Source organism: Arachis ipaensis, chromosome B04 (genome assembly GCF_000816755.2).
Source record: "Arachis ipaensis cultivar K30076 chromosome B04, Araip1.1, whole genome shotgun sequence".
Lineage (NCBI taxonomy): Eukaryota > Viridiplantae > Streptophyta > Magnoliopsida > Fabales > Fabaceae > Arachis > Arachis ipaensis.
The window spans coordinates 124,948,463-124,968,067 of record NC_029788.2 but is presented as its reverse complement, the minus strand read 5'-3'; positions in this window follow the sequence as shown (position 1 = coordinate 124,968,067).

The following is a 19,605-nucleotide window of genomic DNA, read 5'->3' as shown; positions in this document are numbered from 1 at the left end:
TTCCGAGTAGGATCTGGGAAGGGATGGCTGTGACGAGCTTCAAACTCACGAGTGCTGGGCGTAGTGACAGGCGCAAAAGGATAGTAAATCCTATTCCAGTATGATCGAGAACCGACAGATGATTAGCCATGCAGTGACAACGCATTGAACTATTTTCACAGAGAGGATGGGATGTAGCCATTGACAACGGTGATGCCCTACATAAAGCTTGCCATGGAAAGGAGTAGGAATGATTGGATGAAGACAGCAGGAAAGCAGAGGTTTAGGAGGAACGAAAGCATCTCTATACGCTTATCTGAAATTCTCACCAAAGAATTACATAAGTACCTCTATCTTTATTTTACGTTTTATTTATCTTTTTATTATCAATTCACCATAACCATTTGAATCCGCCTGACTGAGATTTACAAGGTGACCATAGCTTGCTTCAGGCCGACAATCTCCGTGGGATCGACCCTTACTCACGTAAGGTTTATTACTTGGACGACCCAGTGCACTTGCTGGTTAGTTGTGCGAAGTTGTGATAAAGAGTTGAGATTACAATTGTGCGTACCAAGTTGTTGGCGCCATTGATGATCATAATTTCGTGCACCAGCATCCCATGGCAAATTTTATTGATTTTAATCTCTCAGTTACACAAGATGAACCATAACTACTCTATGGACTCTAATCTTGTTAGAGAAAAGTAAGAAAGTTACCAGTAATGAAGCCATCAAGCCACCATCTACAAGACTATTGAAGAATAAAACTACTGCTGCTTGTGAAAATGTGGGGCTGTAGAATTCATCAAACTTGTCTAAGATAAGTAACTCAACCTCCTAAAATTTAATTTTGTATAAGACATAATCGAATATTATTATATCAAATAAGCCCTTGCCGGATTGGTTTTCGTTCTCCTAAAGATGATGGTGATCATCTGTGTCAGCATAGCCTTTGATGTTGCTTGGTTTATAGGACTCTTGCTACAAAGCCAAAGAATGAATCTCAGTACTATAGATTAATAACTATAACCATCAAAGACAAAATAGAAATGAGTAATACCTATTTAGTGCATATTATAGCATACTTTGATAACTCCCAACAAGGGTTCGCCATGCACTGAATAACAAAAAACAAGGATCGTAAATTAAACAAAAAGAAGAAAGCAATATAATGTATACTGAGAACCCTAATAATTTTTCATTAGGAATTTAACTTACGTGGACAAATTTAATTAATTACCTTCCACATCAGGATCTGTGATTGGATAACTGTGCCTCAGTACATTCAGAAATATCAATCAACTTGAAAATATTTTGAGTTGAAACATATTAGAAACTTCGCCTGATAAAATTAGAAAAAATCAGCCTAGTTAAATTTGAGCTTCCAAGAGGATTAAATCAGATCATGCTAAGCTAAGGCAACAAGAATACAAGATAGAGAGACAAGAGGCAAGAAACAATCTTCAAGCCCAGAAAAATGATCATCACTTTATAATAATAATAATAATAATAATAATAATAATAATAATAATAATAATAATAATAATATCGTATTTCAACATACTTGTTCACTATGACCTTATGCAAAGTATACCACATGGCTCCCAACTGCAGGTAAAGAAACAAGGGGACAGGACCAGCACATGCATGCCAAAGTTTCGAGTCCAGAACTGGCTTTTCCTCTGCAAAAAGACCTCTAACTTTAGTTTTGATAAAAGCAATAAGAGGTTGATGAGTGTGGCAAAAATCATTGAACTCAATAGCTTTCTTAAGACTAATATCTATGAAAACAACAGCCTGCAAAATAAAATATATACAAATACTAATATATCAAAATAAACTAGATAGAGATGCATTGGTGATGGGAAATTCAAACAACAAACTTCAAATTAAATAAGAAAGAAACCACAATTAGTATCTATGTTTACCTGGCAACCAAGATCTCCGAGTCCTAATATACGCTCGTCATTAGTGACAACAACTTGAGTGCTCTTCTCTAGCTAGTTTTTCAGTACTTCAAGGACCTAGCCTCTGTAGAGTCTCAAAAACTTAGTATCTCTTATCTTTCTTTCTTTCTTTTTTTTTTTCACCTAAAAAGCTAAATGATGAAAACAGAACAATAAATACAAATAAAAAACCATACTTTACTTTCAATCTGATGTATAGACCTTGCGGTCGATGAAAAATGCTTCCATATTTCTGGCAGGCTTCTCCAACAGTTGGAGTGTAAACAACAAGAAGCAGTTCCTCTATGTTATCAATCAGAAGCTTATAAAATAGCCTCTCATTCCTCTCTTGAAAAATGACATCAGTGCAATGTCACATGTAAAATGGTGAAAAAGAATGATTGTTATAAATAAGAACCTTCTCATTAGTTCTTACAATATTATTACTGAATCTATTCATGAACACACTTTGAATTGATTATTTCAAGCAATTTAGTATCATACTAGTTATAAAAAACCTGCAGATAAATCACAAGTTTTAGTTACCCAGTTGTACCTATTTTTCGTGACAAATACAAGAGGATTTAAGGTAAAGTTATTCATGCTCACATGGATTTTCACTGTAGTCTAAGGTTCAAGCAACATAGCTGTTTCTAAATAAAATCAATTTATTAGGATTTCAAATATATACATTAGTATCAAAGTAAAAGAGTATCACGAAATCAAAATTCAAAAATTAGCAAATCAATTTATCAGGATTTCAATTAAGAGAATAAACAATTCATCAAACACTTGGAGCGCTTGAGAATTTGAAAAAATATTATCAATCAATAGATAATAAAACTCATCGAATGTTATATCACATAACAAATCATTCAGAATCTGAGAATTAAAAACAAAGAAAACGAATAAAAAAGAAAAAGAGAAGGAGAACTAGAAATTGAGAATGAGTGAAAAGAAGAGCGTACAGAAAGGATAGAATGTCGATGGAGAACACGAGTGTCATTGGCCAAGGAGAGTTAACCGAAGAAGCAGTTTTTCTCGATCTCAGAGACTTGGGCGTTGCAATTAGATCTGAAAATGCGGTGATGAAGGAAGCGCCTTGGCTCGATCTCAGTAGCTTTATGGCAGAAGTAGAAAGGAGATTAACTTTATCGGCAGCGATGACGGCGATGGTGGCGATGGAGATGGCGGTGGAGATGTCTATCAGCGAGCTTAGGGTTTTGGTGAGCTCTCACCCTTCTCTTCTTTCTCTTCGAGTGTTTCTTGGATTTTGAAGAAATTTTAATTGATAACAGTAGAGTTTTATTGTTAGATATTTGGTGGGAGTTTATTAAAATGTCACATATAAAATATATTGCAGAGGTTTTTAAAAACCCCCTCTAAAAAATACCCACAAATATATATAAATCTTGTAGTGCGATGTCATCTGCCGCTGACATGTTCAACCCGGGCTGTGGAAAAAAAGTAGCTTCAACTTCTTTATTCTCTCCTCCCATGTCATACAAGTCTCGTGGTTTTATATGAACCACTACACTCCAATCTTGATCTACTTCATCACGCACATAGTATACGAGATGAGCTTCTGATGCCAATATGTATGGTTCATCCTCTTCTCGATCACCGGTGTGTATCGGATGAGTGAAATTAACGCTGGTAAGGCTCAAATGGTCTTGTTTGATGCCTCTGCTCGTAGTTGTATCAGTCCAAATACATCTTAACAAAACCATTGTATTATCCAATTTTTCCATAATATGGAACACTACCAACAGCCACTCTATTATCACACATGCTTGCATAACTTCTTGTATTGGATGAGACATAAACTCCACTATTTTGAATTTTCAGCCCGTCTTCCTTTGTGATAGTTCTAAATTTGTACCCATTGATATTGTACGCCCCAAAACGTCTTGCCTGAAGTATGGGACCGCATGCCAGCAACTTCATTTGTTTCGAATGTATAGTACTGTCCATTGGAACCTGGCACCATAAATTAGATTTCATTCATATAAGACGTTGGAATTCATAAATTATAATTCTAGGGCACAAATATGTTGATCAGGGTAAATTTCTACGAACCTCATGCTTGAACCAGCGAGGAAATTCTGCATGCACAACACGGTCAATCTTAGATTGCGACCTTGTTTGATGCCGTAATTTTTGCTTCATTTCTGCCCTAAATGTACTTTATGACACAACAGCAAATTATTCCAACGACTGAGTATGTGAAATGAGGTATAATCGTGCTTCAAAAAAACATGTGCATACTTACTCAATAAATGGAATGTCAACCTCGCAATTCACTAGCACATGACGATGTGCCTGATCTTTTTCCATTAGAGTCAGTTTAAAATGTGAAACAGCCCCCGAATCCTTTCCAATTTTTGGGAACATGGTTTTTCCTGTATTGTGTGTAATATCAACAGGTTGATCATCAACTCGCGCTGGTCGGTTGATCCTAGTCTCAATATTATCCAAATATCTAGAACAGAATGTCAAAATCTCCTCGGATAAATAGCCCTCCGCAATGGAGCCTTTTGCTTGTGCCCTGTTACGCAAATATTCCTTCAATCGTCCTAGTACCTTTTATATAAATAGGACATAACACTTAGTATATACGTAATGAGATAAAATAAATGTATTAAAGGCATTTAGTAGCAAGTTAACCTTTCTATTAGATACATACACCGATAATGTACCGGGCCACCAAGTTTTAGTTCATCAACGAGATGCACCGTAAGGTGAACCATGACAGTGAAGAAGGATGGAGGAAAAATCATTTTCATCTGACACAGAGTTTGCACAACAGGATTATGAAGGCCACCAAGCTGCATAGGGTTTATAGCTTTCCCATAGAGTTCTCAGAAAAATGAAGACAAATTCGCAATCACAGTCGACACCGGACTCGGCAATGCATTCTTCACCAAAATCGGAAGTAATTGTTCCATTAGAATGTGGCAGTAATTACTTTTCAACCCAAGCAACTTGCACTGTCGTAAGTCAACACAACGAGCAATATTGCTCGAGTAACCATCTGGAAAGACCACATTCTGTAGAATCTTCAGGAATACATTCTTCTATGGATTTGACATTGTGAAAATTGCTGAACGATATTTACCACCTTCGTCCGGCCACAATTCAGGCCTTATGCCCATACTTTGTAAATCATTGCGAGCTTTCAGATTGTCTTTTGATTTGGCGCCATCGTTTAAGATAGTGAAGACCACATTCTCACAAATATTTTTCTCTATATGCATCACGTCAAGGTTATGACGCAACATGTGATCCTTCCAGTACGGGAGTTCAAAGAACACACTCATCTTTTTCCAATACGAGTCATCTTGATCTGCATCTTGACCAATACGTCTTCTTTTGGCTGTCACAGTTGAGTTCTTCCCAAATGAAACTTGCATGTGAGACTGTTGCCTTAAGACATCTGTTCTAGAATACTTCTTCGGTAGATCTCTACTTTCAACTTATCCGTCAAATCTATTTTGGTCTAGTCTATATTTATGGCCCTGATTCAAGAAGTGACGATGGCCCATGTAACACCATTTTTGACTGAATATTAGTCGCTGAGACTTAGCGTCCACGTTACACGTAGGACATGCTAACCCACTATACGTGTTTCACCCAGATAAATTTCCCAACCCTGGAAAATCATTAATAGTCCACATTAGCACCGCACGCATCTTGAAAGTGGTCCCCTTGTTAGCATCGTAAGTTTCAACGCCATCCCACAGTTGCTTCAACTCATCCACCAAGGGCTCCAAATAAACATCTATGTCATTATCTGACCTTTTAGGACCGGGAATAATCATAGATAGTATAAAGGATACCTATTTCATGCAAAGCCATGGAGGAAGATTGTACGGAATAAGAATCACAGGCCAAATGGAATACTTCGTACTCATATTTCTGAAAGGATTAAATCCGTCACTAGCTAAAGCTAAACGAACACTGCACGAATCACTAGAAAAAAATGGATACTTTGCATTAAATTCTTTCCATGCTTATGCGTCCCTTGGATGCCTCAAGAACCCATCATTATTATCAGCCTCTTTATGCCATGACATGTCAGTTGAAGTTTTGCTACACATGAATAATCGTTGTAGTCGTGCTATCAGAGCAAAGTAACAGAGAGTCTTTGCTGGTAGAGGCTTTTCGTTTTTCCTGACAGGTATTTTGAGTTTTGTAATGGAACCCTTTTCGCGTCTTTTGCTTCCATCGTGAAGTCTACATTACTTGCACTTGGTCGCGTCCTCATCATACTCCGATATAGCATGCAATCATTCGGCCATGCATCTACCTTTTTGTATTCAATCCCTAACTTTCGGATAGTTTTTTTGGCTTTATACAATGTGGACGGGAGTTTGGCTTGCTCAAACATATCCCGCAATAAGTCCAGAATCATCGACATAGCCTTGTCACTCACACCGCACATACACTTAATGTGATAAAGCTTCACTAGGAAAGATAACTATGAGTATTTCGAGTAGCCGGGATATAATTCCTCCACTCCATCCGCAAGAAGATCGGTGAAATCCCGGGCCTCGCGACTTAAACCATCGTACAAGCACAGTAACTCCAGATCATCGTCTTCTACATGTTCGCCCGTTGTGGTTTCCTCACTTTCATGAGACATTGTGAAGTTAAATACCTCGTGCACCATTTGAAAATATGAATTCACCTCGGTTGTAGGTTTCTCAACTATCTATGTGCAACTAGAGCTCTCTTCAGTCGGTTTCTCATCATGATGCAACCACATAGTATATCCAGGCGGAAATGGCTTTATCAACAGGTGGTCGTACGCATCCTCTCTTGTTTGCATATATTGAAACCCACATTGAGGACATGGACACTTTATTATGTCATCCGACGATGCATTCGCAAATGCAAAGTCTAGGAACTTGTTAAGTCCTCGTCTATATTCTATGCTATCTCGTGGCTTAAGAATCCAGGTTTTGTCCATATCTATTATACATCGAAGATATGATTTAACAATTAATATGATACAACTTGTTCAACACTAAAATAATGTTAAAGAGCTTAGGGTATTTTATCCGCATGATATAATTTATACAGTTCTACTTGGAGTTAAAATATATGTTGTGTTATTTATAGAGTAAATTCTTTATTAATATTTGTAATAAAAAAAATCTTTAACATTATGTAATTCACCAGAAATTTGTTTTAGGGTAATTATGTGCCTATTTATTTATTTTTTTGATAGTTACATATCCTCAATGGAGTGAGTACTAATTGATGTTCTGAAAATTGGTTCAAACTGGCCCGTCCAACCGGTCAAACTGAGAACCGTTAGCAAATGCGGTTCGGACAGAAGGAAAAACCGTCAAATTCAAAAACAGAATTTAAACCATCAAACCGGCCAAGAACCGGTCAGTCGAACTGAACTGTGACCCAGCCGATTTTTAAAATTTTGCCAAAAAAGTGAAAAACGCTGCGTTTTAACTTGAGGAACCCTCAATCTTTTGCTTTCACCCAAACACCCATAGCACACTCTCGAGCCTCCATCCCTCCACGCTCACCAGTCACCTCTTGCTCTCAGTTCCCATGTATCCAGTCTCCACTCTCTACATCAAGCTTCCAGCGCAACCTCCGTCCAGCCACCGCCGTCGTCGCAAGGTCCGTGGAAGTCACCGCAAGTTCCTTTCAGCTATCTTTCCATTCCCGCAGCCAGCTTTCCTTTCAGCCGTCGAAATTGCAGCCACCGCCAGCGCCAGTTTCACTGCCGCAAGGAGTAGGCCACAGCCGCTGCTCATCACACTCAGGAGCTTCTCTCTTCATCCTTTCATCGTTCTTCAAGTCCCCAAACCCTGTTCCCTCTCACGCAGGTGCGCAGCTTTTTCCTCGAAGGCAATGGCATAATTTTTTTTAATTCTCGTTCTCTGTTCTTCCTCTTTTTGCTCAGAACAAATTTTTTTTTGGGATTCTGCTAGTGCTAGTGTGCTACTCAGATTGAAATCTGTCTAATTGAATGATTAGTTATGCGCATGTGTTGTATTGTTCTCTGCTTTGGTTGAATCATTGATTTGAATGATTAGTTTATTTTAGTTTTTTGGTGAATGTTTCTTAAAATTGTGCAAATTTTATTAATGGCTTCATTTTTTTTAATTTTCGTTCTCTTGTTCTTCATTTTTGTTGGATTGTAACGAAGAATAGCTCTTTTGTTTTAAAGAATCAAGATGATCAAGAACAAAATTGAAAGAAGTGTAATCAATTGTATTAGTTGGCCATGTGTAATCTTTAACTTATTCCTTTGCACAATACTCATCTCTTCTATTTTTCTGCTGCATAACTTTCTTTTTTAGTGTTCCTGTCATTATCCTTTCAGGGATTACTAGTGCTAATGCGCTACTCATATTGAAATTCACCTTATGGAATGATTAACTATGTTCATGTGCTATTTTGTTCTCTGCTTTGGATTGAATCATTGATTTGAATAATTAGTTGATTTTAGTTCACTTGTTTAATATTGGTTAAAACTGTGCTGAAATTTTTGTTAATTTTTATTAAAATTATGCTAAAATTTTTTTAAAAGTTTATTAGGAAAGAAATAAATTATGCAAAAAATTTATTAAAATTATGATCAATCTTTGTTAAGAAAGAAGTAAATTGATCATGACTAACCTTTTAGTTCAATGAAAAAATATATGAATTGAATTAGCTCAATTAAATTAATTAATTTATTAATTTAATGAGTCTATTTAAATTGATGAGCTCAAAGATTTTTAATACATATTATGATTTAAAACAATGAATTTGGTTATAATAATGCATATGTGGATAATAATTTGATTGATGTTTTTACATGTAATGTTTTAAATTTGAAAAATATTTTAAAGTTTATATTAGATTATAATTATGTTGTACGGTGTGTTTATTTATAATTTTTTATTATTTTATTATATAACGATTTTTTTGGTTACATCTCGGTTGAACCGGTTAGACCAGTAAACGAGTGAACTAGTGACTAAGATGGTTCGATGACCAGTTCAATTTTCAGAACCTTAGTACTAATTAATACCGAGTAGAGGAACACAACAAACATACATAAAAATTTGAGACAAACTATTTAACTAAGTATTAAAATATTAATTATTTAGGATTTATATTTTTAATTAGAAAATGAATACATTAATATTAATTTAATATGTCACATAATATCAAAATTCATTAATAATTGACTATTACATAAAAATAAATAATAAGGAATATTAAATATTAGTGAAGTAACAAATAGGATAAACATGGAGTATATTATTATGACAAGCCAAAAGATACTATAAAATAAAAAGGGGACTAAAAATATACAAATAACTCATTACTCACCTTATTTTTGTAGGTCCAAGATACCAAAACAAAAGTTTGAAATGTTTATAAAAAAAAGCAAAAGAGTTAGTAAACTAAAAATAAGCTTTAAAAAATTTATCGCTTCAACGAAACATAAGTTTTATAACAAAAAATAATTTAATATAATTATATTCAAAACAATAATTTAAAAATAATTGAACATGAAAAAAATATTTCACAAACAACAAACATAATAATAAACAAAAAACAAAAGGTTCGATGATATAAAATGGCCACAAAATCAATTTATTGTTTCTCCTTAAATAGAACATATATATATACTTGGTGGAATGAGTACTAACTAGTATTTAGTAGAAGAACACAACAAATACACATATAAACTTGAGAAAAATTATTTACCTAAGTACTAAGATAAGAATTATTTTGGATATATATTGTTAATTAAAAAATGTACACATTAATATTAATTTAATATATCACATAACATCAAAATGCATTAATAGTTGATTGTTAATTAATAATAAATACTAAGGAACATTAAATATTAGTGCAGATAGAAATTGGATAAACATATGATATATTGTTATCACAAACCAAAAATATTGATGACATAAAAAAGAGACTAAAATATTTACAAATAAATCATTACTCACCTAATTCATGTATGTAGGTGAAAGAAAACAAAAATGAGCAAAAGAGTTAATAAATTAAAAATAGTCTTCCAAAAATTTATTGCTTCAAGGAAACATTTTCAAAAATTTTACACTAAAAAATAATTTAAAAATATTGTATTCCTTACAATAATGGAGGAATAATTTAATAATAATAAAATATATCATAAACAACAATCAAAATCAAAAAAAAAAAAACAAAAGGATAAATTATATAAAATGGTTTTAACCTCAATTAATAGTCTCTCCTTAAATAGAACAAAAAATAATCAGAAAAAAGGAAAACGATAAATATAGAATAAAATAACCAAAATGGTCATCCAAATAAAAAAAAAAGAGTTTAAAAATTCTTTTAACGAGATTTTCACTTTGTTGCACGATTGTGTAGAATGAATATTTGAATGTACACATTAGAGAAAAAATTATCATCTAGCACTGATAATGTGGTACCTGGATGAATGTGTAGTTGATAAAAAAATACAAGAAAATCACAAAAGACTGTTGGCTCCTAACATTTGAAAAGAAGAATAGTTGAGCTATTGAGTTTGTGATTATACGAGATAAATAAGTTATTATATAGACTTCCAAACACCTTTAAAATATAACTAATAACCAAATTTGTTGTGAAGATAAGATAAGAAAACATAATTGCCATCTATTCCCGCATTTTCAGTCACTAACATTTTAAACAGAAGGCATTTCCTTTCTTTATAATTAAGTAAATGAATGGATAAAATAATTATAATGAGAAACGGACTTTTAAAATCTGATAACTTAAATTCTTAAATTTTAAATCCACCGGCAAATAATTTGATTGAGATGAAATTGATAGGAATTCAAAAAATCACCCAAGATTTTAGACGACAGTTTCTCCTATATGCTTTACTTACTCCGCACCTCCTTCACCATAAACCAAAAAACCCTAAGACAGCTTAAACCCCAGATCACAAACCCTTCTAAGTGTAACGCAAGAACTCCAGTCAGCTTCATCCTCTAGAGCACCACCACCCATTAACGCTGGACCGCCTTCTATTGTCGTCGTTGCACATCGTGCGTGTCGTCAGCCATTGCTCCTTGGAAGGTCGCCCCCATCTTCGTCGTTTGGAATTCCTAGAGTGATCGGCATAGCAGCCTCCGTCGTTATCTACAACGGCATCCCTGTGTTCATCGATTAGGGAGTCGTCCTCAACGTGGTTCCTGTTTTCGTCGCCTCTGAGGTCACTGTGAAGCAAATTATTTGAGACCCCTGTCTCTATCTGGAGGAACCCACTTGTATTCTCCATTGTCAAGGTATGTAATGCATTTTGTAATAATGCATTTAGTGTTTCTGTGATACATTTGTTGGTTGGAATGGGTTTGTGGCTTCGATTTTTGTTGGAAATAGTTTTCTGCGATAGTCTTGAGCTGGGGTTGCTGCAGGAGTCAGTATTGCAATTCACAATAATCCATGTTTCATAATGTGGTCAATGTAAATTGTCAGGTTCAGTTATTTTAGAAGCAACAACACTCTGAAATTCGTTGGTTTTGCATGTTATTGGGTTGGAAATAGGTGTTCGATTTAGAAGAGAGCAAGTATGAACATCTTTCAAATCTTTAAACGGAATGCACTTTGCTTTGTTACCTGCATGTATCTGGATATCCATTCCTTTTGTTTATTTGGAGCAATTTTGTTTGGTTTTGTAAAATTCATCCTAAATTTAACTATCTGATGGTAAATTGAGACAGTTAAATTCATAATATGCCATTCTCATAGGCTTCATCGAATGTCATAGCAATATTAGCTTGATTCATGATTATTTTTTAAATAATTGTATAAAATCTAAAATTATCCTCTATAATTTTTGCACCCTAATTTATTGTTTTTGAAGTCTCATGATGCTGATTTGAGTTTTTGTGTAACTATTGTAGTTTACTGTGGATAGGGCTTAATACATCTTTTTTATGTGGGGTTGCTGCCGACTGACTGTCACAAGGGCAACTATATATCCTTCTTGCTTCTGCATATTCTGGACTTCTGGTTCATCGTTTGTCGTTGTTTCTCCTTTTCTTTACTTTTTTTCCTATTCTGAGTTTTCCTTTATTTTGTTAAAGAAATTTGTTCCTAAAAATCTGGGTCCACAATTTTTAGTGGTTATTGGACCTGAGCACATCTGAGGTGGTTATGGTTTATGCATGGACTGATTAACTTTTTTATTTTTGTTCTTGGTTTTGATTTTTCTAATCCTGGTTAAGGTTGATCGTTGACCTTGTTTTCTATTGTTATGTAATTATTTGATCTGTTTTTTACTAGTATGATTTTGGTTGTGAGTCTTGGATCTAGAGTGTATGTTGTTGTTGATCTTTTATCTGTTTTTGTTCTTGATTCCTGGTTTGTTTCTTAGTTGTGATATTTATGAATTTTGATATTAGTGCATTTCAAATTAGTTTGGCTGTGATATTTATGCATTTCGAGATTTTATGTTAATGATTTAACCATTAATGCACACACTAACTCATGTTTCTAGCATGCACATTAATTGGTAACAACCAAATTCAAAACAAAGTTCAAAAATGGTGTCCACTACTTAGTATTTATCATTTCCTTTCTTATTAGATGAAAGAATATTCCAGCGAAATGTGCTAAAGTGGATTTGTTAAAACTAGTTTTAAAACTAGATTGTTGATTAAAAAATCTAGTTTGGAGATTGAATTTCTAAAAACTGGTTTTAAAATTGGAATTTTGGTTAAAACATCTGATTTTTTGGGCTAAAAAATCTGCTTTTAAACTGGGATTTTCAAAAAAAAATTGGATTTTAAATTTGGATTTCAGAAAACTATATTAAAAATCGGATTTTAGAGTTGGACATTAAAAAACTAGATTTTCAATTATGTGTATTTCATTACTTGAAAAGATCTTAGGATAAATGCTAAATATTATAGAAAAAGATCTTCAAACAAATAATGGTACCCAAGCAAACGTTCCTTATTTAAGAAAAATTAAATTACACTCTGTAATTTAAAAAAAAAAAAATTGTTACAGTATTCTGTTGGTGAAGGTTTGAGTTCTGTTAACTATTGATTTTTGCATTGTCATTCTATTGCTAATTGTCTAATATGACCTTATGTTGTGTAAAGGGTTAATCAAATACCTAGGAAACCTTGGTACACCGTTAGTACTGCAGCCGGAACTGTTGCTGCCCCTGATAGTCAAACCCATGCTACTTTGGTGAGTTAAGTAATGAAACACTTATTTCAAATGTTGACTTGCCTTTTAGGATAGACTTTTAGTCAATATCCTTTGTGAGAATACTGAAAAAAATTGGTTGATGTACTAACTACTTTGTTTTTAGCCCACGGATGGAACGAAGGATACGGGAGCAAATACTTCAAGTGCACAGCGACGTGCTAGAGCGCTTGCACCTTTGCATTCCGGCAACGATGCTCGACAATATCATGCTAATGTTGTACCATTTCGACCACCGCGCAATGAAATACGGCTGGCTCCGTCAAGTGACATGGGTGACACTCGAGCTCCTGCAACACGCACAGAGCATCCAGATTTACATGAAGTTGCAGTTGACTATTCAAAAGATGAAGACTATAACCCGGAGGCAGATGAGGTTAAGTCGTTCGATGACCATGTCGACGACTTATTTGCCGTGCATGAAGTTGAACGTCAAGGCAATGCTAACAGCAAAAAAAAGGACACCGATTTTTGGGAAGTTGATGTCATAGGTATTATTTTTTTGCTTGTATCTTAGAAACTGTAATTAATCTTCTCCTTGCATTCTAATTCTCTTAGTAAACTAACGTTTAAAGCTTTTTTCCTCTGTTAAAAAACGGCATGACTTCTTGTATGGAGCTGACTGTTAAGGAGGCATTAGTACTTCCTCCTGGAAGGAAGATCGTACTCCAACATAACAGAGAGTTGCAATAAGTTGGTCAGGCAATGGGCCTACTAAGCGGGTTCTTAGGGACTTTGGGGGCTGATTTTCAATAGTTACCAATTTGTGAAACTAGTTAGAAGACAATGAACAAGGCTTGCACGGAGTATGCGTTTGACCAGGTTAAGGTAATTTTTAAGTTTGTTGATAAAGTAACTATATACCAATGCTTTAAGTTTTTTTGGGTCGTTCAACCGTTTTTCAACTGTAGAATGCTCGATTTTTTCTCTTGAATGAACAGTACAATGGAAAGATTAAGACGCACACACATGATATCGACCATACAAATTCTTAGAGAATATCAATATATATATATATAAGGACTCTTTTGTTTAGTGTAAATTGCACTACGTTATTATATAGCTTAGTTCCAAATCATCCGGTCCTTCGTGTATAGCAATGTAACTAAAAATTATAATAATAATAACAATTGTAATAATAATAAAACTTATAAACCTCATGAGATTGTGAAATCATAATAATAATAATAACAATAATAATAATAAAACTTATAAACCTCATGAGATTGTGAAAGCTGCTTTTATAGTAAACAATTAGAGAGTGACTAGCTATTATTTATGACTTTTGGTTAAATCAAAATGTCAGAAGAAAATAAATATGGTACACATTTGCACAAGTGGAATCCGTTACCCTTCTAACTTTGAAAATTTGAATGTTTGTGGTTTTAATTTTTTATTGAGAGATTATTTGATTATTGACTAGCTTCAATTCTGCTGTTTTTCTATTCTATTATTCTCCGTCAGTAGATAGATTTCTTTATTTTTCTATTTTTTTTGTTTTTGTCTTGTAAATTAGAGAAGAATAGTGCATGTTGGGTTTCTTTTTGTTCACTGCTTTGAATTTTGTTGATGAGAATTGTTCATGAATAATGATGTGTCTTCTGATAATATGTAAGTCTATTTCAGGAGGTTAATTATTATATGTTTTTTTTCTGTTAATTTTTAGTCCGCTCCTCCTCAACCTTCCCGACCAAAAACCCATTCACCTTTCAACTTTATTATTTTTGTCCCTGCCTGTAGAAAGCTATTGTAGAAGAGATTCAGCTTGATTCCTTTGTAGGATTGATGGGTACTTTTACCAAAAAGTTTTAACAGATTGTATTAGTAACTAATACCATTATTTAATGAAGTGATATATACTTGATCACTACTAAGCTGGTCCAGCAAGGGGATTCTTCTCATATCTTGAAGGTGATTTTTCCACTATCATTATTGGGAATATTTGTGGCATGTATAATCAGGTGAGCAGTCCATCAAGATTTGATTTGATCCTGTTACTGATAAGGTGTATGTTAGGAGGGAATATAGAGGGTAAGAGTGGCTTTCATGCGCTTGTTCCCAGTTAACTTTGATTACTGAAAAACAAATACTCAATATTGATCCATCTTTGTCAAGGGTCTCTTTATTCTTGAAGTTCATGATCAAGGTCCACCTACTATGATTTTTTGTCTGTATGATAATCTCTTGTTAATCTTTATGTGGACCAAGTTATGTGGCCTTATGTGATTAGGCATGCTTATATTGGTTGTGATTCTTGCTCTTTATATGGTTATATTGGTTGTGAAACTTGCTCTTTATATGGTTATATTGGTTGTGAAACTTGCTCTTTGAACTTAGCCTTTTGGATAAAGTTTTCATGGTCAAAAGCTCTCGATCTATTTGCTTGTGTGTTGATTTGATCACTCGTGTATAAAATTCTGTGATGTAGTATGGATATGGAGTTCAAGTTAAGTGGTTACAATGACAGTTTGAAAGCACTGATAGAAGATCTTTATCATGCACATTGTGTTACCTTATGATCTGAACTATTTGTAGCGAGTCTTTCACTATGAGGACGATGGAAGAGGAAGAATAAAGCAGGAAATTATACAAAGAATGGGAAGAAACTGGAGGAACGCAAGAAATCTTTTGTTTCATAAGCTTTATGACAAAGAACAAACTTTTGAGGAAAATGTCAAGCGTAAACCATCAGGAATAGATGCAAATTATTGGAAATGGTTTCTTGAATATCGGTTGAAGGAGGACACACAGATAACAAATATTGAGTTGGTATTTCATTGTATTCGATTTTAAACCGTCATGAATTAATACTAAACATGCTGAATTTATTATGATAGTGGAAAAACTTCTACCCAAATTATCTTTACCTTATGCATTTTTGTGTTTCCTGAAATTGTACATGGCTATGTTATAGACCGTTATCATTGTATTAATTTATCCCGTTAATATTTATGTTTGTCTTTTTATTTGTAGGAGAAGTGTAGAAAAAATGCCATAAATCGTTCAAAGCAATTGTACACACATACTGGAGGTTCTAAAACAATGGCAAGAAAGAGACACGAAGAAGTAATCAATTTAAATTCAGTTTCAGAATTTTGACTTGTTTTTGGTAATATAGTGTTGTTTGTTATATGATTGTGTCTTGATGAATGTTATAGGAGCAACGGCAGAGAAGGCCTATTGGTAGATGAGAGACATGGACCATGAGTCATAAAAAAAGGATGGTTCGCATATGAATGAAGATGCACATGTTGTTGGGGTAAATCATGTTCTTTAATTTTTCAAATTTCTTTTTGAATTTATAACATTGAATTTAAATTAGTGTAAATCCGAATCTCACATGTTTGTATGAAAAAATTGAACATATTGAGGGTCAAGACGCCTCCAGTAGTAAGGAACTTTCACAGAATGATTCCCTTACACAAGTGCTTGGAAAGGATCACCCAAGACGAGTTCGTGGACTAGGTTTCGGTTCATGTCCCACTCAGTGTTTTCGTAATATTTCACAGCAGTCTGACTCCGGTGTGCAGATTGAGAAGTATTAGATAGAGATTGCAAAACTTAAGGCGGAGGCAGCAGAACTCAAGGCAGCGGCAGCAGAGAAAAAGGCAAAGAGACAGAGAATGGAGGCAGAGGCAACAAAGGAGAAGGCAAAAAGACAGACAATAGAAAATTTTTTAAGATACATAATCCAGCAACAAAGAGGTAATTTGCCACCTAAAATAGCTGCAGATCTGGATTCTTTGGAAAGTGCACCGACCTCATCCCATGCAAGATGATGTGCTGGCACTAATGATCTGAATGATAAATCTTGGAATGTGAATACTTTTTAACTGTTCACTATCCTAATGACTTTTGAGATATTTATTTGTAGTTTACAGACATCGATGCACTGAATTCAAATTACTATTATAATGAATGACTTTTGCATCAATATTTTTGTTCTGTTTTGTGTGTTTTAGTTTGGTTGGTTGTTGGTTGTTTTAATAAATTAAAGCAACTTAGTGGAAGAACATATAAGAAATTAAAGAATTGGAATATATTATTATAAATTTGGATTTTGTATTTTTAAAAAAAAAAAAAAAAAAAAAAAAAAAAAAAACTATAACTCTACATTTGGCAGCGGTTACAAATCCGCCGCTATATTTAAACACAGCTATTCAACAGATGGCATTTTGTAGCGATTAACAACCGCTGCCATCTATAAGCAGCCCTATTTACGTTTTCGTAGCGGTTAGAACTGCCACAAAATTATTTCGCCGCAAAATACCATTTAGTAGCGGTTATACCAACAGTTACTATTAACCGCTGCTAAAGGTTTAGCTGCACGCTATCTTCCAACGGGTTATCAACCGCTATTATCCGTTCTGCAGCGGTTAAAAATCGCTACGAATCAACTGTATAACCGCTGCTATTTGTCGGATGTATTCCATGCACACTTGTTACTTTTAAGCACTGTCAACATTAATCTACACATGTAGATAGAATTCTTCTATCTGCAGTAAAATTTGTCTTTGTTTAAATGTTTATTTCGATCTTTTAACTATTTTATTAACAGGTTACATCAGCTACTCTCGTTTGTTAACCGAGACTGAATTCTCTAACGTTTTTAATAGTCTACGACTAATATGACTTTTTTGAATCATTAAGATACACTTAATTAGTCTTTAAAATAATTGACTCGGACTAGAATGTGTATTACTCATAAAGTATATCAGGGTTTTAATTAACACTATAAATGTGGAAAAACAGCCATTCTGATACGTGGTGCAGACTTGCAGTTATGTTGATGTAAAATTTGGAGAAAAAAGAAGTTGAACTTCTTTTTTTTCTATTGGGGATGTAATCTTATATTATGAGAATAAAATTCCAAAAAATTAAGGGAATATATTTATCTTTTTTCTATATAATTTTTGCACTCAATAAACTTAATTAAATTTAAAATAGGAACTAATTGTAATAATCATTGAAAGTTGTTTACATTAACAATTTTAATTTATAAGTTGTGCAAATAGTTTATAAATTTCAGAAGTTGTAATTTTTGGAAAAAAAGAAAGAAAAGTAAGGATAGTTTTTTGGAAACACTACTAAAAATACCCATGAAATTTACGAATGCTGACAAAAGTATCCATAAATTAAGAAAATTAATGTTGTACTCGTGAAAGATGAGTTCCGAATGACAAAAGTATCCAAACCTTAATTTTTTGTTGATAATTTTATAAAATTCTCAAACTATCCCACCCTCAATCTCAACTCACTTTTTTAACCTTCTATAACCCAACCTGCACCTTTAAAACCCTTGTCATGGAGTCTGAAACTACTCCTACAATAAACCAGGCCGAAATCAATGGTAGTTGTGGTGGTGATGGAGGATTGGACCTCAACCAGTTCAGTCATAAGTTTACAACTCATACCCAAACCAAATCAATCAAACACCAAAAAATACCCAAAATATAAAAATTTTCAAATCCATTCATCCGATTTCAATTCACTTTAGTAAAAACAAAAACAGAAACAGCCATCAACTATAAAAAACCAACAAATTCATTCATCTAATTTAAAATTTACTTCAGCAAAAATTAGAAGTAGAAGTAGCCATCAACTAAATCTTCTGTAAATCAATCTCAACCTTCATAAAAAATAGAAGCAGATTAAAAAAAATTAGAATAGTATCTTTTTAATAGTAACTAAATCAATTTCTGAAAAAAAATAAAATAAAAATGTTTAAAAAAAAGAAATACATTTTTCTTCGCCGGGTGTAACATCGTCGACGGTCAGCAGCGCCGCCTCCCTTTCTTCTCCGATTTCTCTTTATCGAACCCTTAGTCTGCATGCAGCAGCACCACGACTTTTCTCTCCTCAGGAGCGCAACGACGACGTTCTCCTCGGCTGAGTCAGGCATGCCACGGCGACGTTATCCTCAGATTGGGTCACAGGCGTGCGACGAAAGTGTTGTAGTCGCCTTAAGAGTGAGAGGGGAGGAGATTGGCGGTGATGGGGTAGGTGGGTTGCAGACGACAGTGAAGTAGTAGGAAGAGAGTTCTGTGACTCTGTGAAGGTTTTTGAAAGAGGAAGAAGTAAAGAAAGAAGAAGAACTGAGAAGAGAGAGAGTGACAGTAAAATGGGGTTGAGGGTGGGGTAGTTTGAAAATTTTATTAAAAAATAAAAAAAAATTAAGATTTGAATACTTTTGTAGTACGGAATCCATCTTTTATAGATACAACGTTAATTTTCTTAATTTATGAGTACTTTTATCAGCGTTCGTAAACTTTACTTTGGTAGTTTTTTCTAATTTTTTTAGTAAATTACCGTGGCTATTACTATGGTTGATATAATGATTATGAAATATTAGCAATACTTAAAAGGAGTAGCATAGAAATAATATCATTATTTAGCAACATTGTAAATACTAAATACTACTATACTATGTTTTTTTTTTTTTGGGACCG